This window comes from Rattus norvegicus, chromosome 7, assembly GCF_021556685.1.
Source record: "Rattus norvegicus strain SHRSP/BbbUtx chromosome 7, alternate assembly SHRSP_T2T, whole genome shotgun sequence".
NCBI classification, from domain to species: Eukaryota; Metazoa; Chordata; class Mammalia; order Rodentia; family Muridae; genus Rattus; species Rattus norvegicus.
Genome location: NC_141540.1, coordinates 73,993,133 through 74,019,259, shown reverse-complemented (window position 1 = coordinate 74,019,259; position 26,127 = coordinate 73,993,133). Strand labels below are relative to the sequence as shown.

General features: G+C 39.2%; 1 protein-coding gene across 4 annotated transcripts in view; it reads right to left on the bottom strand.

Annotated features, from left to right (window-relative positions):
* The window catches only part of Cpq (carboxypeptidase Q), a 569,822-nt gene that overhangs the window by 504,975 nt on the left and 38,720 nt on the right, over positions 1-26,127 (bottom strand). Inside the window, exon 2 of one of the 4 annotated variants that reach the window (NM_031640.2) lies at positions 25,954-26,015. The gene's annotated coding sequence lies outside the window, so the exon portion shown is untranslated. 4 annotated transcript variants of the gene reach the window in all.

Here is a 26,127-nt window from a genome sequence, read left to right as displayed (position 1 = left end):
ATTGAAAGATCTGTATGACAAGAACTTCAAGTATCTAAGAAAAGAAATTGAAGAAGACCTCAGAAGATGGCAAGATCTCCCATCTTGGATTGGTAAGATTAATATTGCAAACATGGTCATCTTGCCAAAAGCAATCTACAGAATCAATGCAATCCCCATCAAAATTCCAACCAAAGTCTTCATATAGCTTAAAGGAGCAATTTGCAAATACATTTGGAATAAGAAAAAACCCAGGACAGGGAAAACTATCCTCAACAATAAAAGAACTTCTGGAGGAATCACCACCCCTGACCTCAAGCAATATACAGAGCAATAGTAATTTAAAAAACTGTCTTGTATTGGTACAGAGACAGGCAGGTAAATCAGTGGAATAGAATTGAAGACCCAGAAATGAACCCACACACCTATGGTCACTTGATCTTTCACAAAGGGTCTAAAACCATTCAGTGGAAAAAAGACAGCATTTTCAACAAATGGTGCTGTTTTCCGCATGTAGAAGAATGCTAACCTATCCATTCCTATAGCCCTGTATAAAGCTCAAGTCCAAGTGGATCAAGGAACTCCACATAAAACCAGATATACTCAAACTAATAGAAGAAAAAGTGGGGAAGAGACTGGAACACATGGGCACTGGGGAAAATTTCCTGAACAGAACACCAATGGCTTATGCTCGAAGATCAAGAATTGACAAATGGGACCTCATAAAACTGCAAAGCTATAAGGCAAAGGACACTGCCATTTGGACAGAATGGCAACCAACATTTTGGAAAAGTTCTTTACCAATCCTGCATTGAATAGAGGGCTGATATCCAGTATATATAAAGAACTCAAGAAGTTAGACTCCACAGGGTCAAATAACCCTATTAAAAAATGGAGTACAGAGCTAACAAAATAAACCTCAGCTGACGAATATTGAATAGCTGATGAAATGAAGTGTTCAACATCCTTAGTCATCAGGGAAATGAAAATCTAAACAACCCTGAGATTCCACCTCACACCAGTCAGAATTGTTAAGACAATAGATGCTGGCAAGGATGTAAAAAAAAGAGGAGCATTCTGCCATTGTTGATGGGATTTCAAGCTGTTATAACCACTCTGGAAATCAGTCTGGTGGTTCCTCAGAAAATTGCACACAGTAGTTCCCGAGGACCCAGCTATACCACTCCTGGGTATATAACAAATATATTCTCCAATATATAACCAGGACACATGTTCCACTATGTTCATAGCAGTCTTATTTATAATAGCCAGAAGCTGGAAAGAACCAAGATTCATACAACAGTGGAATGGATACAGAAAATGTGGTATATTTACACATTGGAGTACGACTCAGCTATTAAAAACAATGACTACATGAAATTCTTAGGCAAATGGATGGAACTGGAAAATATCATCCTGAGTGCGGTAACCTAATCACAAAAAGTCACCCATGGGATGTATTTACTGATAAGTGAATATTAGCCCAGATACAATCAAACCACCCAAGATACAATCCAAAGACCACATGAAGCTCAAGAAGAAGGATGACCAAAGTGTAGATGATTCAGTCCTTCTTAGAAGGGGGAACAAAAATGTTCATAGGAGATATGGAGTCAAAGTTTAGAGCAGAGACTGAAGGAATGGCCATTCAGAGCCTGCCCCACCTGGGAATCCAGCCCATATACATGCAGCCATCAAATGCAGACAATAATGCTGATTCCAATAAGTGCATGCAGACAGGAGCCTGATTTAGCTGTCTCCTGAGAGGCTCTGCCAAAGCATGACAAATACAGAGGTGAATGCTTGCAGCCAAGCATTGAAGTGAGAACAGGGTCCCCACTGGAGGAGTTAGAGAAAGGATTGAAGGAGCTGAAGGGACTTGCATCCCCATAGGAACAATAATATCAACCAACCAGAGCTTCCAGGTAATAAACCACCATCCAAAGAGTACACATGGACAGACACAGGCTCCATCGGTATATGTAGCAGAGGATGGCCTTGTTGGGCTCCAATGGGAGGAGAATCCCTTGGTCTTGCCAAGGCTGGACCCCCCCCCCCAGTGTAGCAGAATATCAGGGCAGGGAGTCAGGTACGGCTGGGTGAATCGGTGGGGGAAAACCCTCATAGAAGAAACAGGGGGATGGGATAGGGGCTTTATGAACAGGAAACTGTGAAATGGGAAAACATTTTAATGTAAATAAAAAATATTTAATTAAAAAATCTGGGACAAGAAAAATGCTAAGTAGGATGAACAAGCCATAGTAGGCATGCCTAAAAGCAAAGCTCAGAGAAACCTTTTCAACTGAAGAAAACCTGAAAAATTAGATCATGTTCCATTTAGAGGTAAAAATCACAGAGTCTTAGGTAGTTAGAACTTTTAAAAAAAAAGTGTATAAAATACGTGCCTGGATTATCAAGGAGTAAATGTTATTACTACGAAGAGAATTATGAAGAAATAAGGGAGGGATGGAAGAAAATCTGGTTCTTGGAACTTCCCAAACTAAACAACAACAAAGACATAACATGGCTACTCAGGCCAAATGTCTGCCTTTTGCCAGCTCCTGGTGCTAACCGGCAAGAGTCTCCAGACTTCAACCTCCAAGTCCACACTTCTAACCTCTGCTTTGCTTCTAGCAACAGGTAATGAGTCCCCAGACACTGGTCACTTAGCCAACAATTCCACAGTTCCCTTAGCTCCCCCAGGGCAGAGAGGTGAGCAATCACCAGACCTCAGTCCTAGGCCTACACTCCTACTCATCAACCTCAGATACATAAGTCCCAGCACAGAAACTAAGAAAGAATGAAAATCCCAAAACGTATTTCTGCTAAAAATAATTCATTCCATAATAACAGGACCCAGCTAGAATGACCTGAAAGAACTTACAGACTTTAAAAAGAAAGAAAGAAAGAAAGAAAGAAGAAAGAAAGAAAGAAAGAAAGAAAGAAAGAAAGAAGAGAGAGGAGGGGGAGGAGAGGAAGAGGAGGAGGAGAAGGAGAAGGAGAAAGGAGAAAGGAAAGGAAAGGAAAGGAGAAAGGAGAAAGGAAAGGAAAGGAGAAAGGAGAAAGGAAAGGAGAAAGAAGAAGAGGAGGAGGAGGAGTAAGAGGAGGAAGAAGAAGAGGAAGGAGGAGGAGGAGGAGGAGGAGGAGGAGGAGGAGGAGAAGAAGAAGAAGAAGAAGAAGAAGAAGAAGAAGAAGAAGAAGAAGAAGAAGAAGAAGAAGAAGAAGAAGAAGAAGAAGAAGAAGAAGAAGAAGAAGAAGAAGAAGAAGAAGAAGAAGAAGAAGAAGAAAAATGATGTTTGGATTAGAAAACAGGATTATTACTGTTTTGCCGCATGCAAGAAATATATTTGTGTATAAATGATGGGTGTAATCTTGGTGTAAGTGGATGGGAAAAGTTATTCCAAACAAATGTGTTTAATTCATTGTTGTTGGGGGGTGTAAAATTAGGATGTGGCCACTGATAGGTTTCCTTTGCTCCAGAACATGGCCCCGTATCCACACACGTATTATGGGCAACACTAATTGGAGTTAGTGGGTTGTCAAAAACAAAATACTAAATTGAGAGAAGTGTTCATAGCTGGAAGTAGAAAGAAGTGGGACAGAAAATGTAGTGGAGATATGATCATACTCTATGAATTCTCAAAAATAGAGAATAACTGTTTTAAACTAGAAAACTACATTCAAGAACAAAATTTTTTTGAAGGTCTTGCTACTTTTATTTTCAGAGAGCAGAAGTCACATAGAATGTGCTAGAATATTTTCCTGCCTTTGACACAACCCAGCATTCCTTTACAATAGTCAAGGAGGAGCTGGAGGAGCAAAAATGTCTAGAAAGCTTATTCACAGCAAGTTCTTGGCTAACACCTTGCTAAATGAAAAAACATAGAGATTCCACTATGATCAAGCTCAAGGCAAGAATATCTACTTTCTTCATTGTTTCATTTGTTCATTTGTTTTGTTGGTTTGTGTATTTTTTATTTTTTGTTGAACATACACACATTTTTATTCATACATTATATTATGAATGTGACCATACATGTTTTTGCTTTTTTTTAATTGGGTATGTTATTTATTTACATTTCAAATGTTATCCACTTTCCTGGTTTCCCCTCTGGAAAACCCTTATCCCATACCCCCCACCCTGCTTCTATTAGGGTGCTTCCCCACCCACCCACACACTCCTGCCTCCTGGCCCTGGCATTCCCCTATACTGGGGCATCAAGCCTCCACAGGACCAAAGGCCTCTCCTCCCATTGATGCCCAAAAGGTCATTCTGTGGCTGGAGCCATGGGTTACTCATGTGTACTCTTTAGCTGATGGTTTAGTTCCTGGGAGCTCTGAGGGCTCTGCTTGGTTGATATTGTTTCTTTATGAATGTGGGTGTCCTTGCATTTGGAGCATAGATGATCAGAACTGAGAGTTCATCTTGGTAGAATTTTCCTTTGACAGTCAAGGAAATGCAAATCAAAACAACCCTGAGATACTACCTCATACCAGTCAGAATGGCTAAGATAAAAAACTCAGGAAACAGCAGATTCTGGCAAGGATGTGGAGAAATAGGAACACTCCTCCATTATTGGTGGGATTGCAGACTGGTACAACCATTCTGGAAATCAGTCTGGAGGTTCCTCAGAAAATTGGACATTGAACTACCTGAGGACCCAGCTATACCTCTCTTGGGCATATACCCAAAAGATGCCCCAACGTATAACAAAGACACGTGCTCCACTATGTTCATAGCAGCCTTATTTTATAATAGCCAGAAGCTGGGAAGAACCCAGATTCATTCAACAGAGGAATGGATACAGAAAAAGTGACACATTTACACATTGGAATACTACTCAACTATTAAAAACAATGGCAAATGGATGGAACTAGAAAATATCATCCTGAGTAAGGTAACCCAATCACAAAAGAACACAAATGGTATGCCCTCACTCATAAGTGGATATTGGTCAAAAACTTGGAATACTTAAGAAAAAATTCACAGATCATATGAAACCCAAGAAGAAGGAAGAGCAAAATGTGGAAGCTTCATTCCTTCTTAGAAGGGAGAACAAAATACTCACAGGGGGAATACCAGGACAAAGAGTGGAGCAGGGACTGAAGAAAAGGTCATCCAGAGACTGCCCCACCTGGGGATCCATTCCATATGCAGCCACCAAATCCAGTCACTATTGCTGATGCCAAGAAGTGCTTGCTGACAGGAGCTAGATATGGGTGTCTCCTGAGAGGCTCTGCAAGACCCCTACTGATACAGATGAGGATAGTTGCAGCTAATTGGACTGAACAAGGGGACTCCAATGGAGGAGTTAGAGAAAAGACTGCAGGAGCTGAAGGGGTTTGCAACAGCATAGGAAAAACAACAATATCAACCAACCAAACCCCACTAACACTTCCAGGGACTAAACTACCAACCAATGAGTATACATGGAGGGCCTATGACTCCAACTACATATGTGGCGGAGGATGGCATTGTCCAGCATCAATGGAAGGAAAAGCCTTGGTCCTGTGAAGGTTTGCTTCCCTAATGTAGGGGAATGCCAGGGCGTTGAGGTTGGAGTGGGTGGGTGGGAGTGGGAGCATCTTCATAGAATCAGGGGTGGGGAAGGGCTATGGGAGAGGAGGAAAAGGGGGATAGCATTTGAAATGTAAATACATAGAATATCCAAGAAAAATAAAATTATAAAAAGCTACTTATTGAGATAATACATTTTAAATATTATTTGTACTTAAGATGAGCTTTGAATTTCTTGTTAAAATTATATTAATATGCTATTAAGAACCACTAAGCCTTTTATTTCTCAGCTCCAACATATCAAATTAATGAGCCTCTGCTGCCTTCGTGTTTTACGTCTATTAGGTACTCATAATGTGTCCTTTTCCACCAAAACAAGCCTGGGCTTTCACCAACAGATTGCCAAACAACACTGGGTTAAGCCCCTACGTGAACACAGCACAGAACCCTAAAGTAAGGACAGGAGGTGGAGTGACAAAAGGAAGATCTTCCTATAGCTGATTTCACAATCCAGCAGCATCTTGAAAGGCAAACTCTGGCAGATTCAAGTAAATGAACAAAGCCCGAAACAGTTGGTAATATTCACCAAATATGAGCCTCCATTATAAAGTACAACTCCTCACTTCAAGAACAAACTCTTTATTATGACTTGACAGGTACCCATGTCCCATCTAATGACAGGATGCTCACTACCACAGATGAGAGTTCACTATACTTGAGAAATTTCTTTATGACAGTTCCCTATTGTCTCACTGACCAGATAAACTTCCTTTGCTATAATCAGTGGAAAGAGCAAGAGATTTGGATTCATGCACAACTGAAAATAATTTCCCATTCTGACATTTACTACTTTTGTATTTGAGTATCTTCTTTAATCTCTCTGACTCTCAATCTCCTTATCTATAAAATACAGATAATATCCCCACTCCTTAGTGGTTTGTTCTATGCAGTAAGTTAAAATTGAAAAGTACAGAGTAGTTTTTCTGCCTCACACAGTTGTTCAATGGATAAATCACTGTTCTAAACTTTTGCTTCAGCTGCACCATCTGCTGCTGCTGTTTTAATCCCTTCTCCATGTTCATATGACCACCATTGAAATACAGCTGTGGAGAACTTGTTCTAAAACTGTTTGTGAACCTGCTATCCTCATCAAGCTTCTGCAAATTTTTTAAAAAGTTTTTACTGATTCTTCCTGATTTTCACATCATTCACCCCAAACCTACTCATCTCACTGCCCCTTCGTATCTACTGTTTGCCCTTGTAAACACCCCCTACAATAAAATAAAATAAGATAGAATAAAAAAATCTTGTCGTGGAAAATTGTAGTATGTCTCTATGCCACCCAGCATACCTTTTTGTCCATCTTTACTTGCAAGTGTTCATTGCAATGAGTCATTGATCTATTTGAGGCCTCCAGCTTCTGCTGACAATCTATATTTTGTCCTCACAGGGACTCCTCTCAGATATCCTGTTGTTGCCTTGTATAACGGAGTTTTGCAGCTTTGGGTCTGCAAGACTGGCCCATGTAAGAGTTCAGCAGATCATAGATAGGATAAATGTTAGGGTGGGCCAACTCAAACCCCTGGATGTGGGCCTAGAAGTTAGCTGACTTAATCAGCCTACCAGCTCTCCTGCGCCAGGGTAAGGTCTCCAGCATTGCCCCCGCTAGCTCACCTAAATAAGAACCCTGTAAGGGGCTCTTCTACTCCCATGATACGGGAGTCATCTCACCCATCTAACACAGAGTTGCAGTTATCGAGGGGCAAGGAGAGCTATCTTTTTTTTTTCACTGGATGGTTTTATCTCCTTTGTCAAAGTTCATGTAACCATAGGTGTGCAGGTTCATTTCTGGGTCTTCAATTCTATTCCATTGATCTACCTGCCTGTCTCTGTACCAATCCCATTCACTTTTTATCACTATTGCTCTGTAATACAGCTTGAGGTCAGGGATGGTGATTCCCCCAGAACTTCTTTTATTATTGAGAATAGTTTTCATTATCCTGAGTTTTTTGCTATTCCGAATTAATTTGCAAATTGCTCTTTCTAACTCTATGAAGAAATGAGTTGGAATTTTGATGGAGATTGCATTGAATCTGTAGATTTCTTTTGGCAAGATGGCCTTTTTTTACTATATTAGTCCTGCCAATTCATGACCAAGGGAGATCTTTCCATCTTCTGAGATCTTCAGCTTCTTTGTTCAGAGACTTGAAGTTCTTGTCATACATTTCTTCTCTTGTTTGGTTAGGATCACACCAAGGTATTTTATGTAATTTGTGACTATTGTGAAGTATGTCATTTCCCTAATTCCTTTAATAGTCTGTTTATCCTTTGAGTAGAGGAAGGCTACTGATTTGTTTGAGTTAATTTTATACCCAGCCACTTTGCTGAAGTTGTTTATCAGGTTTAGTAGTTCTCTGGTGGAACTTTTGGGGTCACTTAAATATACTATCATATCATCTGCAAATAGTGATATTTTGAATTTTTCCTTTCCAATCTGTATCCGTTTGACCTCCTTTTGTTGTTTGATTGCTCTGGCTAGGACTTTGAGTTCTATATTGAATAAGGAGGGAGAGAGTGGGCAGCCTTGTCTAGTCCCTGATTTTAGTGGGATTGCTTCAAGTTTCTCTCCATTTGGTTTGATTTTGGCTACTGTTTGCATATATTGCTTTTACTATGTTTAGGTATGGGCCTTGAATTCCTGATCTTTCCCAGACTTTTAACATAAAGGGGTGTTGAATTTTGTCAAATGCTTCTTCAACATCTAATGATATGATCATGTGGGGTTTTTTTGAGTTTGTTTATATAGGAGATTATGTTGATGGATTTCTATATATTGAACCATCCCAGATTCCCTGGTATGAAGCCTACTTGATCATGATGGATTATCATTTTGATGTGTTCTTGGATTCGTTTTGTGAGCATTTTTTTTTTAGTATTTTTGCATCCTTATTCATTGGTCTGAAGTTCTCTTTCTTGGTTGGGTCTTTGTTTTATTTGGGTATAAGCATAATTGAGTCTTCATACAAGGGACTGGTTGTAGTGTTCCTTCTGTTTCTATTTTGTGGAATAGTTTTGGCAGTATTGGTATTAGTTGTTCTATAAAGGTCTGATGGAATTCTTCACTAAACCAATCTCGTCCTGTGCTTTTATTGTGTTGGGAGATTTTAATGACTGCTTGTATTTCTTTAGGAGTTATGGGACTTTAGATGGTTTATCTGATCCTGATTTAACTTTGATACCTTGTATCTATCTAGGAAATTGTCCATTTCCTCCAGAAATTGTTTTGTTGCATATAGGCTTTCATAATAGGATCTGATGATTCTTTGAATTTCCTCAGAAGAATTTCCTCAGAAGTTGTTCTGTCTCCCTTTTCATTTCTAATTTTGTTAATTTGAATACTCTCTCTGTACCCTCTAGTTAGTCTGGTTAAGGGTTTATCTCTCTTGTTGATTTTCAAGAACCAGATCTTGCTTTCGCTGATTCTTGGTATAGTTCTCTTTGTTTCTACTTGGTTGATTTCAGCCCTGAGTTTGACTATTTCCTGTTGTCTACTCCTCTTGGGTGTATTTGCTTCTTTTTGATCTAGAGCTTTTAGGTGTGCTGTTAAGCTGCTAATGTATGCTCTCTCCTGTTTGTTTGTTTGTTTTGTTTTGTTTTTGGAGGTACTCAGAGCTATGTATTTTCCTCGTAGCACTGCTTTCACTGTGTCCCATAAGTTTGGAAATGTTTTGCCTTCATTTTCATTAAGCTCTAAAAATTCTTTAATTTCTTTATTTCTTCCTTGATCAAGTTATGATTGAGTAGTGTGTTGCTCAACTTCCATGGGTACGTGGAGTTTGTATCATTTTTGTTGTTATTGGAGACCAGCCTTAGTTCGTGGTGATCTGATAGGATGCATGGGATTATTTCAATCGTCTTGTATCTGTTGAGGCCTCTTTTGTCACCGATGAAATGGTTAATTTTGGAGAAGGTACCATGGGGTGCTGAGAAGAAGGTATATTCTTTTGTTTTAGGATGGAATGTTCTGTAAATATCTGTTAAATCCATTTGGTTCATAACTTCTGTTAGTTTCTCTGTGTCTCTATTTAGATTCTGTTTCCATGATCTGTCCATGGATGAGAGTGGCATGTTGAAGTCTCCCACTCTTTTTGTATGAGGTACAATGTGTACTTTGAGCTTTAGTAAAGTTTCTTTAATGAATGTGAGTGCCCTTGCATTTGGAGCAAAGATATTCAGAAGTTGGGGTTCATCTTGGTGAATTCTTTCTTTGTCAGTTACGATGAGTCTCTTCTTACCTTTTTTGATAACTCTTGGTTGAAAGTCAATTTTATTCCATATTAGAATGGCTACTCCAGCCTGTTTCTTGGGATCATTTGCTTAGAAAATTGTTTTCCAGTCTTTTGCTCTGAGGTAGTATCTGTCTTTGTCACTGAGGTGTGTTTCCTGTATGCAGCAAAATCTTGGGTCCTCTTTCTGTATCCAGTCTGTTAGTCTATATCATTTTATTGGGGAATTGAGTTCATTGATGTTAAGAGATATTAAGGAATAGTGATTGTTATTTCCTGTTATTTTTGTTGTGAGAGGTGGAATTATGTTTGTGTGGCTATCTTCTTTTGGGTTTGTTGCAACAAGATTACTTTCTTGCTTTTTCTAGGGTATAATTTCCTTCCTTGTTTTGGAGTTTTCCATCTATTATCCTTCATAGGGCTGGATTTGTGGAAAGACTTTGTGTAAATTTGATTTTGTCATAGCATATCTTGGTTTCTCTATTTATGTTAATTGAGAGTTTTGCTGGATATAGTAGCCTGGGCTGGCCTTTGTGTTCTCTTCGGGTCTGTATGACATCTGTTCAGAATTTTCTGGCTTTGGTGTAATTCTGATAGGTCTGCCTTTATATGTTACTTGACCATTTTCCCATACTGCTGTTAATATTCTTTATTTTTCTGCCTGTCGTGTTTTGACTAATATGTAACTGGAGAAATTTCTTTTCTGGAACAATCTTTTTGGAGTTCTGTAGGCTTCTTTTGTGTTTATGGGCATTTCTTTCTTTTGTCAGGAAAGCTTTCTTCTATAATTTTGTTGAAGATATTATTGGCCCTTTAAGTTGGGAATCTTTGCTCTCTTCTATACCTATTATCCTTAGGTTTGATCTTCTCATTGTGTCCTGGATTTCCTGGACATTGTGGGTTAGGAGCATTTTGCCTTTTACATTTTCTTTGATGGTTGTGTCAATGATTTCTATAGTATCTTCTGCCCCTGAGATTCTCTCTTCTATCTCTTGTATTCTGTTGGTGATGCTTGAGTTTATCACTACTGATCTCTTTCCTAGGCTTTCTATCTCTAGAAGTGTCTCCCTTTGAGATTTCTTTATTGTTTCTATTTCCATTTTTAGATCCTAGATGGTTTTGTTCAATTATTTCACCTGTTGGGTTGTGTTTTCCTGTAATTCTTCAAGGGATTTTCATGTTTCCTCTTTAAGGGCTTCTATTTGTTTACACATGTTGTCCTGTACTTCTTTAAGGGAGTTATGTCCTTCTTAATGGACTCTATCATCATGGTGAGATGTGATTTTAAATCTATATCTCTCTTTTCCCATGTGTTGGATATTCAGTATTTTCTTTGGTGGGAGAACTGGACTCTAATGATGCCAAGTTTCTGGGGTTTAAGTTCCTGTGCTTGTCTCTAGCCAGCAGGTTGTCTCTGGTTTTAGCTGGTCTTGCTGTTTCTGACAGTGTCTTGACCGTCCTGTAAGCCTTGTGTCAGCATTCATGTTGACCCATTTCCTTCCAGCGGGATTTGGATATAGAGAGCTGTAGGACTGGTTCAGCTCCAGGCACAGGCAGAAACCAGAGGGCTCCTGTCCCAGACTGCTCCTGAGGGCTCCAGGTGGTTTACTCATCACAGCAGAGTTGGTCTTACTTCTGCTCCCAGGTGTGTCAGTACTCCTGGTGACTTGCTTTCAGCTCTAGGCATAGGCAGAAATTGGAGGGGTCCTCTTTCTGACTGTTCTTAGGTTCCTGTGTCCAGAGTGATCTAGCAGGTTCCACTTGGGCCAGGAATGGAACAGAAGTAGTGGTCTCCCCTGAGCTCTCAGGATTGCCTGCACTTCTGAGAATCCAGCTCTCTCCCTCATGGGTTTGGGTGTCAGAGATATGTGGGTCTGGGTCAGCTCCAGGCACAGGTAGAAACCAGTTGCTTTACATCTTGCTCACTGCCCCACTCCTGGTCACCCCCTCCCACAATCTTTCCCCTATCCCCCCTCTCTTTCTCCTCTGAGCATGTGGGTGACCTCTGATATTATTACCCCACCCTGGCACTTCAAGTCTGTACAAGGATAGGTAAATCCTCTCCCACTGGGGCCAGACAAGGCTGCATCCAGGCAACAGCTTTTGAGGTTGCCCCACTACCACCACCACCAGTCTCCAGTTGTTCAGAACTCACATGAAGACCAAGCTACACACCTGTTACATATGTGCAGAGAGTCCTAGGTCCATCTTGTATATGTGCTGTGTTTGGTGGTTCAAAAGAGACTCTTAAAAATTAAAAAAAAAAGAGAGTGAAAGAAAATGATGGGAAATAACAGGAAAAGAATATAAGAGTTAAAATGTAAGAGAAATATAAAACAAGAAATTAATAAAGCAGAAAGTAGTATAGGAGGAAACAACAGATCCAAATTATCAGCTCCTAGAAAAAAACTAATAAAGTTGCCATCCATCTGGCAAAACTAAATGAGAAAATAAGGACACAAATACTATTTACAAAAGAAAAGGAACACAACTACAGCTGCAGTAACTATTACAAAAATAGTGAGAAAATCCCATGAATAATTTATGTTAATTGTACATATTCCCAGAAAAGTATGAACTCCTAGCAAAGAAAAAAATTAGAAAACTTGAATGTCCATTCATTATCAAAATAGGAATATATAAATGTATAATATTCTGTAATAACCAAGTGTCCAAAGCTGCAATTACTGAGTTAATATGTCACCTTTTCTTGAACTGATTAAAGCAATATCTGATACGAGGCATATGAGCCATTTAACTAGCAACCCTAAGATCAGGGATAAGAAGGGGCACCTAAGAGGAAATTTAAGAATTCTTTGGAAAATCATTTGGATAATGTTTTGCAGGGGTAAACATGTGAAGAAACATTTCATTAAAATGGACACACACACATATGAAAGGCTAAGGCAGACTCATGAATTAATGAGGAGCTCGTTTGGCTGAAGGAGAAACAGGAGAGAGGATGTTCTGCTAAAAAAACAAAGCTCATGAAAGAACATATGATAAAGGATTCTTTACTAACAACACACATGTGTTGGTCCGCCTTACATTGCATAGCTGAGCTTCATTTGTTGGGACTCCACAGAGAGAAATGCACCAAAAACTTTTGGTGGTGTGCTAAAGGCTTTTACCTCAAGAACTCAGACTGACTGGGTGCAGGTGCTGAGGCAAGAATCATGCTGAAGCAAGATCCTTGCTAAAGCAAGATATGTGCTGAAGCAAAACCTGTGCTGAGGCAAGGCACACGGAGGACACACGATGTTTGGAGGATATAAATAGAACTCCACAAAATGACATGGATAGAGTTTGGCTTGCTGGTACAGCTAGCTGTGCAATGCTTATGGGTCTTGAGTCAGAAGCACAGTCAGGAACTTTTCATGGTGTCCCTTCAGGTCCCTCCTGCTGACTTGAGCCAAGGCTGATACCTGGCTATCTCTGCTAGGTCTTGTCCCCAATGTTACTAACCTGACTCTACTGAACTGGACTGCTGATATATCTGTGAAGTGTTTGCGAATGGATCTAGCTGCCATTGCCTGCTAACCTATGAATTGAACTGCCGATTTCCAGAAAACACAGATGGGAGTTGCTCCAAAGAACCTTTCTAAACTTCCACTTCCCTGCCACCACCTGTATCATTTCTTCTCCACTCCCTCTGGTGGGTAGTGGGTGACAAGAGAGGTTAAAATGTTTAAGAACCATCATCACAAATAAGATTTGAAATAATTAAAATTACAGGCACCCAGTTACAAAGGCCAGGAATGTTTCAAATGCACCGACTGTTAGCAGAGTCCAAAAGAGTGCAATGCTGTGCAGCAGGCTCAATGTGTAGTCTAGGCTTGGCCTGACAGACCTCTTGGACTTGGGGATAAGAAGACATACCATATAAATTTGATTTAAAAAAAAGATAGGAAAATCACAATAAAACCAGTCCCTGGTTTTATTTAGGATCCTGAAACAAGACCATTGCCACTATTAAATAAGAAACACATGCCACTCTTGCATTCTGAAAACCCATTAATGTGATACACTATATAAACAAACTCAAAGAAAAAAATTCACATGATGATCTCCTTAAATGCTGAAAAAGCTTTTGACAAAATACAGTATCCCTTCATGTTAAAGGAGAGATGGGAAATTCAAGGCCCATACCTAAACAAAATAAAAGCAATTTACTGCAAACCAACAGCCAATATCAAATTAAATGCAGAGATACTTGAAACAATCCCATTAAAATCAGGGACAAGACAACTCTCCCCATATCTCTTCAATATAGTAGTTGAAGTTCTAGCTAGAACAATAAGACAACAAAAAGAAATCAAGGGGATACAAATTGGCAAAGAGGTAGAAGTATCACTATTTGCAGATGTGTGATAGTATACATAAGGGACCCCAACAATTCCACCAGAGAACTTCTCCGCTTATAAACAACTTCCGCAAAGAGGCTGGAGATAAAATTAACTCAAATAAATCAGTAGCCTTTATACGAATAATAAACAAGCTGAGAAAGAAATTAGGGAAATAACTCCCTTCAAAATAGCCACAAGTAATAGAATGTATCCTGGGAATACTCTAATCAAAGAAGTGAAAGATCTGTATGACAATAACTTCAAGTTTCTCAAGAAAAAAAAAATCAAAGGTCTCATAATAAAGAGAGATCTCCCATGCTCATGGATTGGCAGAATTAACATGGTAAAAATGGCCATCGTACCAAAGGCAAACTACAGATTCAATGCAGTTGCCAGCAAAATCCCAACACAATTCTTCAAAGACATGGAAAGAGCAATTCTCAAATTCATCTGGAAAATCAAAAAACCCAGAATAGCGAAAACAATTCTTAACTTCTGGGCGGTAATGGGGGGAGGATGGGGAATGGAATACCCATATAGAAGGGAAGACATCAGGACAAACAGTGAAGAGGGCTCTGGGTGGTTGGACAGGGGTCTGTAAGAAAAGACACCAAAGGATCAACGACATGAAGGGCTCAATTAGAGGCTTGATACAGCTGGATCTATGAAGAAGCAGGAAGAAAGCAATACTCAAAGTGACTATGGGAGCTACTTAGAGGCTATGACAATAGTCAAATACATATATATTTACTTGTTTCTTTTTTTGTTGTTTAATGTGGCTACTAGAAAGTTTTAAGTCATTTATGAGCTTGTATTGTATTTATATTAGACAGGGCTAAATTATATATTCACAATCATCTTTATCAAGTAATATATTCAAAACATTTCCTGTTATCACTACAGACAGGGAAATGAAGACATGACTCAGATTGAAATCGGAAGTACAGTAAATGTAGTCATTTATAAAGAGAATGCAGAATAAGGAGCTAAAAATCTCTGATCTGCATATTCCCATCATCATCATCATTACTAAAGAGAACAGTCACAGGTAGGAAGGAAAGGAGATGTCATGAGTGATGTTAGCAAGTAAACAACAGCTTTTTAAATATTCATATTTAACTGTTTTTGTATGTACTCATGCCATATGTGTACAGGTGCTCCTGAAGGCCATAACACAACATCAGATTCCCTAGAGCTTGAGTTACCTGCAGATGTAATAATAACCTCCAGTCAAGAAAACTAGGAACCAAACTAGGGTCCTGTGGAAGAGCAACAGCACTCTTAACCATTTTGGACTATCTCTCTGGCTCCAAGGAAAGGGGCCTTTAAAGGTCCTGACAATGTGAAAATATAAAATAATACAAATTGAATAGTTATCCCTTTGAAATGGGGTTGAGAAGGATCATGTGTTGTTAAGATTTGGGAATGTCTACATAAATGATTGTGCATCATTCTGCCTCTACCATCTGGAATATACCAGATGTCCTAAAGGATGGAAAGTAGATAGATAGATAGATAGATAGATAGATAGATAGATAGATAGATAGATAGATAGACAGACAGACAGATAGACAGACAGGCAGACAGACAGATAGATAACAGACAGCAGTGAGTCCTTGGCTGAGGATGTAGCTCAGTGGTAAAGCATTTCTCTAGTACATGCAAAGCCCTAGGCTTGATTCCTGATACCATGACCATGACTGTCAACACACATACACACACACACACACACACACACACACACACACACACACACACACATTTCTGTCATTGGTCATAATGGTGGTGTGTGTATGTATGTATGTGTGTTTATATTTCTCTGAACTACTATTTATGTCTGATTCTTTATTCAGATAGTTCGCTAACATTTAAAAAAGTAGAAAGTCAATTTTCTCCAGAGTATGCCATTCCGTAGGGCATGTTCTTTCAGGGGTTCTTTCAGGGATGCTATGTAACTGTGAACCCAAGGACCCCAAAATCACGCTCAGTGGGCAGGGTAGGGGCTACTGAATTAGATATGCATCATGTGGGACTAGATAGCAGGAAAAATTAAACAGCACCTCAAAGTAGCCATAAATTATATCAATCTCAACTACAAATTACAATTTTCCTTTTACTTCTTAGAAGTGTAGGGAGGGGTGCTTCTGCTGTTCTTTAAGCTCATCTATTTATTAAGAAGGAACATTTTTAAATGAAAATTTGAAATACTGTATTAAAATGGAATAACAACCAAATCCGCAGTCGTAGTATTTTTAGATGATAATGTATGAATAATTCAAAACAATTCAACATTAAGTACATTCTCAAGAGCCCGCTAACATCCACAAACCTCTGAGCTACTACTCCTCACGTTTCTCAAACACAGAAAAGGAAAGAAAGCTGCTTTAGAGCTTCTTCTCTATAAATGCGAAGGAAACTAAACCCTCTTTTCATTCTGCACAGTTCAGGAATGCTGCAGAGAGCATGGTGTGCAAATCGCTGCCAGCTTTGGAAAAGATAAACAGGAAATACCACCTCTGACCATGTTTAGACCGGAAACATTAACTCAGTGCCAATGAGACAGGGCCAGACCCAAATGAACTTCTCATGTGGCAGACCTTGGACTACTTTCAATTTGTGTTCTGCTCAGTATTGTTCTCCTACCGATAACCTAGATTGGTAACTGCACATCTCTTCTATAATCTCCTGAAAAACTCCAGTTAGGATGAGCAGAAAGGACAGAGGTCATTTTAAATCAATCAGTTTCATCTCTGAGCACCAGTAAAGATTCTAAGGGGAAACTGGGGTTTCTCTGTTACCTCAGTTTGACTTAACCACACTCATGTGCGCGTGCGCGTGCGCGCGCGCGTGCGCGCGCACGCACACACACACACACACACACACACACACACACACACACACACACACAACTGTTTCTATTGCAAGCCCAGATGACAAGTGTAGGGAAGCGCATTTGACCTTCTGACTTGGTTTGAAACCATTTATAGCAAAAACAAACAAACTTTAAATCTCTAACATATAAAATAAAAATAGTTCCATATTTAAAACTGGGTTGCTCACTGAACTGAGAACCGGACCCCCGTTGAAGGAATCAGAGAAAGGACTGAAAGAGCTTGAAGGGGCTCGAGACCCCATATGTACAACAATGTCAAGCAACCAGAGCTTCCAGGGACTAAGCCACTACCTAAAGACTATACATGGACTGACCCTGGACTCTGACCTCATAGGTAGCAATGAATAGCCTAGTAAGAGCACCAGTGGAAGGGGAAGCCCTGGGTCCTGCCAAGACTGAACCCCCAGTGGACGTGATTGTTGGGGGGAGGGCGGTAATGGGGGAGGATGGGGAGGGGGAGGGGAGAGGGAGGGGTTAGGGGGATGTTGGCCCGGAAACCGGGAAAGGGAATGACAATCGAAATTTAATAAGAAATACTCAAGCTAATAAAGATAAAAAAAAAAAACTGGGCTGCCTTGTCTAGCCTCAATAGAAGATGTGCCTCCTGCAACTTGATATGCATGCAACCTGAATTCCTTATAACTGGATGAGCTGCAAAAATCCACCTACCTACCTGTAGGCAGGATGGCTGCTGACTGCCACTCCACAGGACATCACTTTCCACCTTTAACAGCACAGAAGCCTGAAAGGAGGGCTTGCTCATTCTCTAATACTCCTTGCCCTGAGATCACCCCTTGCCCAGACTAAATGGGCCAGGAGTCCTTTTTGTGCTAAGTTACAGTTACACATGAGATCACGACCCTGTATTTATTAGCATCTTGCTCCAACAAGTTCCACTCAAAGCCTTCATTCACAATTAGACACTTGGCAGCCCAGCAGCCCAGTCTCAGAAATAAACCATGAACTGCTTTCTGTCTTCACTCTGCACACTGATACTCACCACATCCACCTTGGAGTGTGCCTAAAACTTGCAAGGAAAGTCAGTTTTTCTGTTTCGAGAAGATGGTGCTTAAAATGCTGGAATCTACAAGTCACAGGATGGAAAACAATTCTACAAGGGCAGGGTCTCAAAGAACTTTCTTTTTCTACGTCAGAAAAATGAGATGCTATTTTAGTCCACTGCTCTACTAAGATAAAAGAAAAGGGAAATGCCAGCACAGACTGGTCAGAGCCACCCAGAACCACTTGATTAACATTAGAGAAAAATCTAACATAGTGCACACAGGTGTGACAGCCATTAAGAAAATACTGGAGTTTTGGCACACTTACATTCCCAACTTTGTTTTTTAATTTTAAAAAGTCCCTCTTTATAACACTTATCTTTTTCTTAAAGTTGCCAAAACAAGCACCAGCCTTTGGTAAAAGTGTAAAGGCAAGCAGCCAAAGAAAAGGCTAAGTTGTCACACATTGCCCTGCACGCTCTGAGTATCGGACCACTCAGAAATCAAGATTACCCACAGATAGTGAATGAAGTGTCCCCCCAGAGAGTGGGTGGCATGCTGGCAACAGCACTGAGATGGGGCAACAGCAAACGAAGCCAAACAAGCCAAAGTTCCAAAGAAAAACAAACAAGTGGACCTTCCACAGGCTAGCACAGATCAGATCTATTCTGTTTGGCTTGCACAGGATTTTTCCAAATACATGACCATTTGTTGACATGCAAGGGTAAGAGGCTTTTCATAAACTTCTAGGAAATTAGAAGATCTTGGGGCCTCCATAAGGACAGCTACCTGAAGTCTCCCATGGTCCCACCTCGGCTGATAATGCTATACCAACCCTGGCATCACTCCTGAAACGTCCTGTCATGACCTGTACAACTGTTTGAACCAGCTGTAGTTTAAGGATCTCTAGGCTGCAAAAAGTCAAAGAGCGTTGGAGTTTGGAAGTCAGTGAGCAAAGGATTGGCCATTCCTCAGTACTGAATGTTGAAACCAGCAGCTAGATGAGATGCCAAGGGCTGTGAAACCTGAGATGGCAACTTTAGCAGAACTCAGAGACTGAACCGGAAGTGGCTCAAGCAGGAGTTGTATGCAACAGGCAGTGCAAACATGACAACAATGGCATAGAGAGAAATCAGGTGGCTGACCCGACCTGTGCCAGTTATCTCATCTCAGGTCAGCTCCTAGCACTGGGAGCGAATGCAGAAGTAAGGGAGAGATCTCAGTAGTTGCTACTTCATTAGAAAAGGAAAAAAAAACATTTTGCCTTCCTCAGACATTGATTACAGAGGTACAGAATAGTTTGGAATCACTTCCTGAATTAGAAAAAGAAATATGTTCTGCAGTCTAGTAATTTTACCTACTAGGCATATTTCCAAAAGAAACTCTTGCACATGTATAAAAAGAGAAACATTTATGAACATGCAAACCAGACACAGTGGCTCAAACCTGTAATCCCAACCCTTGAGAGCCTAAGGCAAGAGGATTGTTATCATTTTGAAGACAGCTTGGGGTATATAATGAGTCTCTGGCCTGCAAAACCAAAATGTAAGAAAAGGATTTAAATTCATAGCTATCCTTATACTCAGCACCAAGTGCCTAAAAGCAGGCCAATTCCTAATCAACAGGAGAGGAGAAGAGAACAGTGATACATGAACACAGTAAATTGTTAACCGAAGAAAAATAAATAAACGTGTGTAACACAACAACATGGAAAATTCTAATCAATATAACACTGAATTTGTGTGTAACCGGTGATACATTATTTTTTAGCTACAGACAGCCTAGAAACAAAAGAGTGTCAAGGAGAGGAGGAGATGGAGGGATAGAGGGATAGAGGGAAAAAGAGGAGAGAGTAAGAAAAATCATGAATGCAGGAAAACTGTATGAAAAATTAAGCAAGGAAGAACTATGTATAGGGTTCAAGGTGAGTAGTTCAGGTAGGAGTGGGCTAAAGAATTGAAGTATAAAGGACGGTGCATTATGGACAGAACTCAGACTGTGCTGTGCACGTTATGCTCTTGTGTGCCTATTGTGCTAAGTCTGATAAGTGAAACTCAAACTGCTAAGTTCTGATCCTAAAAGGTTCTTTGGAATCCATTCCTACATAAATTAATGGTCTTTCCCCAATGTGAAAGGTCCACTGGCAATAACATAGTCAGCACTTGCAAATTATTTTTGTTGAAGATCCCACACTGTTTTAAAGGTCTGACTTCCAGATTGGCTATGGCCTTATTGTTCCACTGCCATCAATCAACGGCTACTAAATAAAAGTGGCAGCAAAGTGGGGAGGTAGTTTCCAAAGTCCCTTTGAATCCTACCGACTGCAGTCTATAGTTCTTTCCTACAGATAACGTAAAACAGAGGTTTTCTTACCCTTCTCAAAAACACTGGAAAATGCTCATTTGTGGAGGCAGACATAAGAGTGGTAAAAGGGGGACTGAGCAGACAGAGTTCCAGATCAGCCCCCACCCCCAGCCACAGGAGCTTCCACTCTGTGATTTGTAAAGCTTGTTTCTTCCTGAGATTTCATTTCTTGGAAGCATTCCATTGCTTAAAGTAACAAAAGCGAGGGGACAGAACTTAGAAACCACTATTCCAAAATGATATTACCTCATTAACGATATGTTTAAAAAAAACTCTGACAGTATATTTTTTGGTTTTATAATATAATTACATCATTTGCCTCCTTTCATTTCCTCCCACCAAGCCATCCCCCATACCCCTCCTTGCTCTCTTCAAACCCATGCCCTCTTTTCCATTAATTGTTGTAATGTGTGTGTGTGTGTGTGTGTGTATAATCAACAATTATATATTAGAATATAATTCTATATATATATTCTTAAATACTCATAGCAATGAGAGGAAAAGCAAGAAGTATTCTTTGGAACATTTTAAAGCCATCTTTTAGATATCCAGCAAAGCTATTCTTTGAAATTCAAAAAAGATAAGGGAATTCTGAGAAAAAAACCTGAGGGAATATATCATAAGCAAAACTATCTTACACGAATTAATAAAGTAAGTTACTCAAACTGATGTTGGTAAGAAAATAAAAGAAAGTATAAAACTCACAGGTAAAAATAATTTTATACATCTGGAGCACTGCAATATAATATTCCCAACCACACACACAAGGAATTCACATCCAAAGAAGGGATGCTACAATGGAAGTCAATAAATTCATTACTATCTTACATTTAGGCAATATAGAAATATGTTAAGTATCTCAGAAAGTAAGCATGCTGCATGGCAAGCTTGATGAAAAACTGTCACTTTTTGGACATGAACACTTAGTAAGGACGACAAATGCGATTCTGTGAAGATGAGAGTGGGAACAAATAGCTAGAGTCACTGAAGCCCCTGCTGTGGCCTCTCCTTGAGTGTCTTCCCTCAGTTCTTCTCTGCCTGATTCCAATTTTCAGGTAACAAGGTAAGTGTTCATCCTGTATGCCAGGGTTGTGGAAGGATTCTCTGAGTGAAGAGAATTCTTCAGAACATTTTAAACATTGCTGTACTTCAGTTCATTTTCATGATGCACATATTCTTACAGAATTGTGTATATTAGGTGTCCAAAGGGGAATAAAGTTTACAAGTATCCATGAACTCTATTTTTAATGTGGTTATAATTTTTATTTAAAATCCTCCTCCTGTTTACTTTTAATGATATTTTAGTAGTGAGGGAAGAATAGAAATATTAGAATTTAAACTCCAGTAGAAGATATTGGCAGTGATTTAGCAAGATAGATGGTGCCAAACCATGCTTTGCAAGGCCTTCCCCTATCAAAAGTCATTTCCTAATAAATTTAAGGCAGTGTTTTTGTGAGAGAGATGCTCATCATCCACAGAAGGTGTACATGTTCTTCCTCATTTTCCAATACCTGTTTTCAAGATGGGCTCTAATTAATGAGCTAGCAGACGATAGTTGCTTTAATGGACGCACACACAGAAGCTGTTTGGATCCAGGCATCACTGTATGGGAAGCAATGTCCTGAAACATTGTCTAAGCAGCAGCATGGAGATTTGCAGGAAGAAAAGAATGTATTTTTGTTAAGCTACTGAGATTTCAGGGTTGATATTTGACCTCAGACCAGCACTGTATATAACCAACAAGATGTATTCTAATATGCACCCATACTTCTTCATTCAAATAAAGGGGGGTGATGTGGATTACTGTCATTATCTTTTTCTGTAACGTGATAAATCTGGTATGCCATCTGCTTTTGTATATAAAACTTTATTGAAACACGTATTTGTTGACCTCTTCTATAAATGTTTATTCCTTTCCAATTTGATCTCTCTATATTAAGAAGACATGAAGACCAAGGAACCTAGCAAGAATAAAGATCTCTGTGTTCATTCATTTGAATAGGCAAATACTAGTGGACAGCATAACATTGTACTAGGTACTACAGATATAGAACTGAATGATCACATTAAAATTCTTGTCCCTCAGAGATTATTTCAAATGAGAATAAGACAATAAATATGAAAACTATTTAATAATCAACCTAATCACCATCTATAAAGAATAAAGGAGGCCATTTACCTTGACCTAGGACTAGAGAAAGCTCAAGACTATTTGTGACCTAATAGCTGAGTGAGGATTAGTCAAGTAAAGCAAGGGAATGGAGGGTACGGTCTCCTAACACCAAGAGATAAATACACAAGGCCAAGGATGCAAATATCGCCATTACACATTAGATAAACTAGAAAAGTTCTATACAGCATATCTAAGGGTTCAAAACAGAGACACCCAAACTAAAGGCAGAGAAGGAAGTGTCTGACAGATCATAGAGGAAGGCCTGTAAATTACTGTAAGCAGTAGCAAATAAGGATTTTAAACACTTAACTAATAAGATTGTGCATAAGAACATTCACTCTGAAATGGAGTGAAGATTGAAAAGTCAGTTGTGGGCATCCCTTGTGTAAATGAAGATTAACAGAAGCAGAGAGGGCCTTTGGTTCCAACACACTTAGAGACTGGATTTACAGGTACATGTCCAACTCTTCTGCCACAAATGAACACAGATCCACAAAGCTAAGCAAAATCAAGAGCCAATTTTTGGACACAATGAAGAAATTTCTGTAGCCTCTGAGAGAATGACAACTTAAAAAGTGGTGGCCATTGCCTGACCACAGGGAAGTGAGGTGGTCTCCAAGTAGAGCCTAGAAGCACCTCTGAACTAAAGGGCAGAGTCTCAAGTTTGAAAATTGGGGTATGCAGGGTCACAGAGAAAAATTATCAATTGTGGGAGTCTAAAAGTCCATGTCAGTGTCCCCAGAAAGTTCATTGCTGAGAGCTGGGTTGTACATTTATAAGGCAAATTACGCAGTCTATGGAGAGTGGCTGCTGTTTGCCTTAAAGAGAGCAGAAATAGGCTGTGAGCTTTAGTGGAAGATACTAATGTACTAGCATAATGAGAGAAAAAAATAAACCCAATAAGATGGAAATGAGGACCAGCATAAAACATCCATTTTCAGCAGAGTTGCTATCATTATTCCCAAAGAAGAGAAATTACTTGTGAGTGGGGAGGAACAAAGTATTTTTAATTCTTCCAGTGCTCTGTGTCCTCTGAAGAGCTACATTTACAGATTTACATTTTCGTGTACTCAAACTTCATGAGGAAAATGACCATAATTGGGGGAGAAATAATACAAGAAAAACTCCTTTGAGATAAAATAATGACAAAAATATTGAGAATGCTGGTTTAGAATACTCACTATCCTAGACTGCGTGGGAAAAAACCTTAATAAGTTCTTTAGAAGAATTAATTTGTAAGCTAGAGGAAACCAGAGCTTTCTAGAAAACCATTCCAACAAAGTACAAGTTAACCAACGCTTAAGCTGATAAGCCAGGATTTCAATTAGTTTTAACTATGAGGGCACATACACATGCACACACATACATGCACATACTGGCACATGCATACACAGACCTCATCGATATTGTTTATCCCATAATACAAAATTGATATAGATACAAAAAATGTGACTCATTTTTTTTCAATTAAATAAACAACATAAATCAAGATGAAGGTAATATCATATTAGGTTTAATGGATAAAAATATTAAGATAGCTATTGGAAATATGTTGAAACCATTAAAATGTTCAAATAATTAAAAGAAAATATAGTTTAAGTTACTGAACAAGTGGGAGGAGATTCTTGTACAAAAAGGAATCAAATCTAAATTATGAGAAATAAAAATATAGTAACAGAAGAACTTGTCAGATTCTGGGGGATATTTGTGTGTGTGTGTGTGTGTGTGTGTGTGTGTGTGTGTGTGTGTGTGTGTATTCAATGATGACAAATGTATATGGAGAATAAAGTAATGGGGAGTCCTAAAAGTGTAAACTGTGGAGAGTATGATACCATTATAAATGGAATTGGTAACTGCAGGGAAAAGAGGTTGACATTGTTCCAAAACTCAAATAAAAAAAGAAAAAAGAAAAAAGAAGAAAGAAAAACAAAAAAAAGAAAAGAGAAAAGAAAAATAGGCTCACTGTGTAGAGATTATAAAGGATCAGATAGTAAAATGACCTAGAACAATTAGGTCTAGATAATTGCATAAATTGTTTTGTTGTTACATACGGAATATACATTACACACACACACACACACACACACACGCAGAGGCACACTACCTACATAGAGATATTATATGAGATGGAAGATTGGACTTGATATAATGAGTCCTATATTGTATAAATACATGAAATACTGTAAAAAGGATACTTAAGGCTTGGCTTTATCTTCCATAGAACAATTCGAGAATCAGAAGACAATACTCATGTACCAGTCATAAATCTAATATTGTGGCAAAATGGCTTAGATAATGAACATGAATTGAAAAAACTCCTCTTTGTATCTCATTTCTCAAGTTTTGACAGAACATCACAGTGGGCAGTGTAAGGTGAACAAAACTAGAATGGAGCTAAATGAGGGGAAGGGAACTGGGGTGCCTCAATTCTCTCTCAGGATCTACCCCTAATGAGCTAACTTCTTTCCACTAGGTGTCATCTCCCAAAGTTCCACTGCCTCTCAACAGTACCATCAGCTGGGACAAGTCCTTTAACACATCAGCCTCTGAAAAGATATTTAAGACCCAAAGCGTAACAGCCCCTGACCATAACCATTATATAGACCCATCTTAATTCTTAGAACAGGAATCATTACCACAATGGAAAAGGTACAGATTATCAGACAAACAATTCGTGGACTTTATCCACAGCACTAATATGATCTTGAAGATATATGGCAAACAGTATCAACGAATAAGGCATGGCATTCAAAATTATGCTACCAATCATGAATCAGAATTTTCAAATTTACATTAAACTATCTTTTTTTAATGTCTGCCTTCAAATACTTTAAAAAATGAGTCTGCACCATGAACACAGAAACTCAAATTCAACCTCATTGAAATGTGTGAAACATTTATGCAGAAATGGCTCTCCAATTTACCTCTACCTCTCACAGATTCTCCTTGAAGGCTTCCATGTTCTCACACTTCACCTCAAGAACAAATCCCTCTTCTCTCACACTCGGTCATGCCTTCTCTCTCCAGTGCTCACAAAATACCCAGGCAGAAAAGCCACATGCAGATCTAACAGGTAGTACAAAAGTTGAAAGACACGGGCTGGAAAACACACATCTGGCTTCAAATAACAGAGTCAATGGTTCTGAACCAGAGACTTAAGAAAAATTCCACTGGTTAACTAAGCATAAAATTCCACAGGTTGAAAATCAACTGTAAGTCTAGAGAAGATTTGGACAGCGAAGATCATGACTGAAAGCAGGGTCAAGGTCACAAGGACTGGATCACCAGTTGTCCAAAAGCTTTACTTCCATCCACAATGCTGCCACTTCAGTGATGGTGTTCATTTCAGACCACTTTCCCGAAACAAAAAGCTGTGTATATACAATCACTCACTTGCTGTCTCCAATGACATGCTCCATGGTTGTTTTTAATTCAAGGACTCCAAATCGGAATACCTGAATATTTAAGGAATAAACAATACAAATAGTGTTGCTTCTGAATAATTGTGCTTTCTAATATGTCAAATTGTAGGCTCAATAAAATGGTATTTTGATATTCCAAGTATCA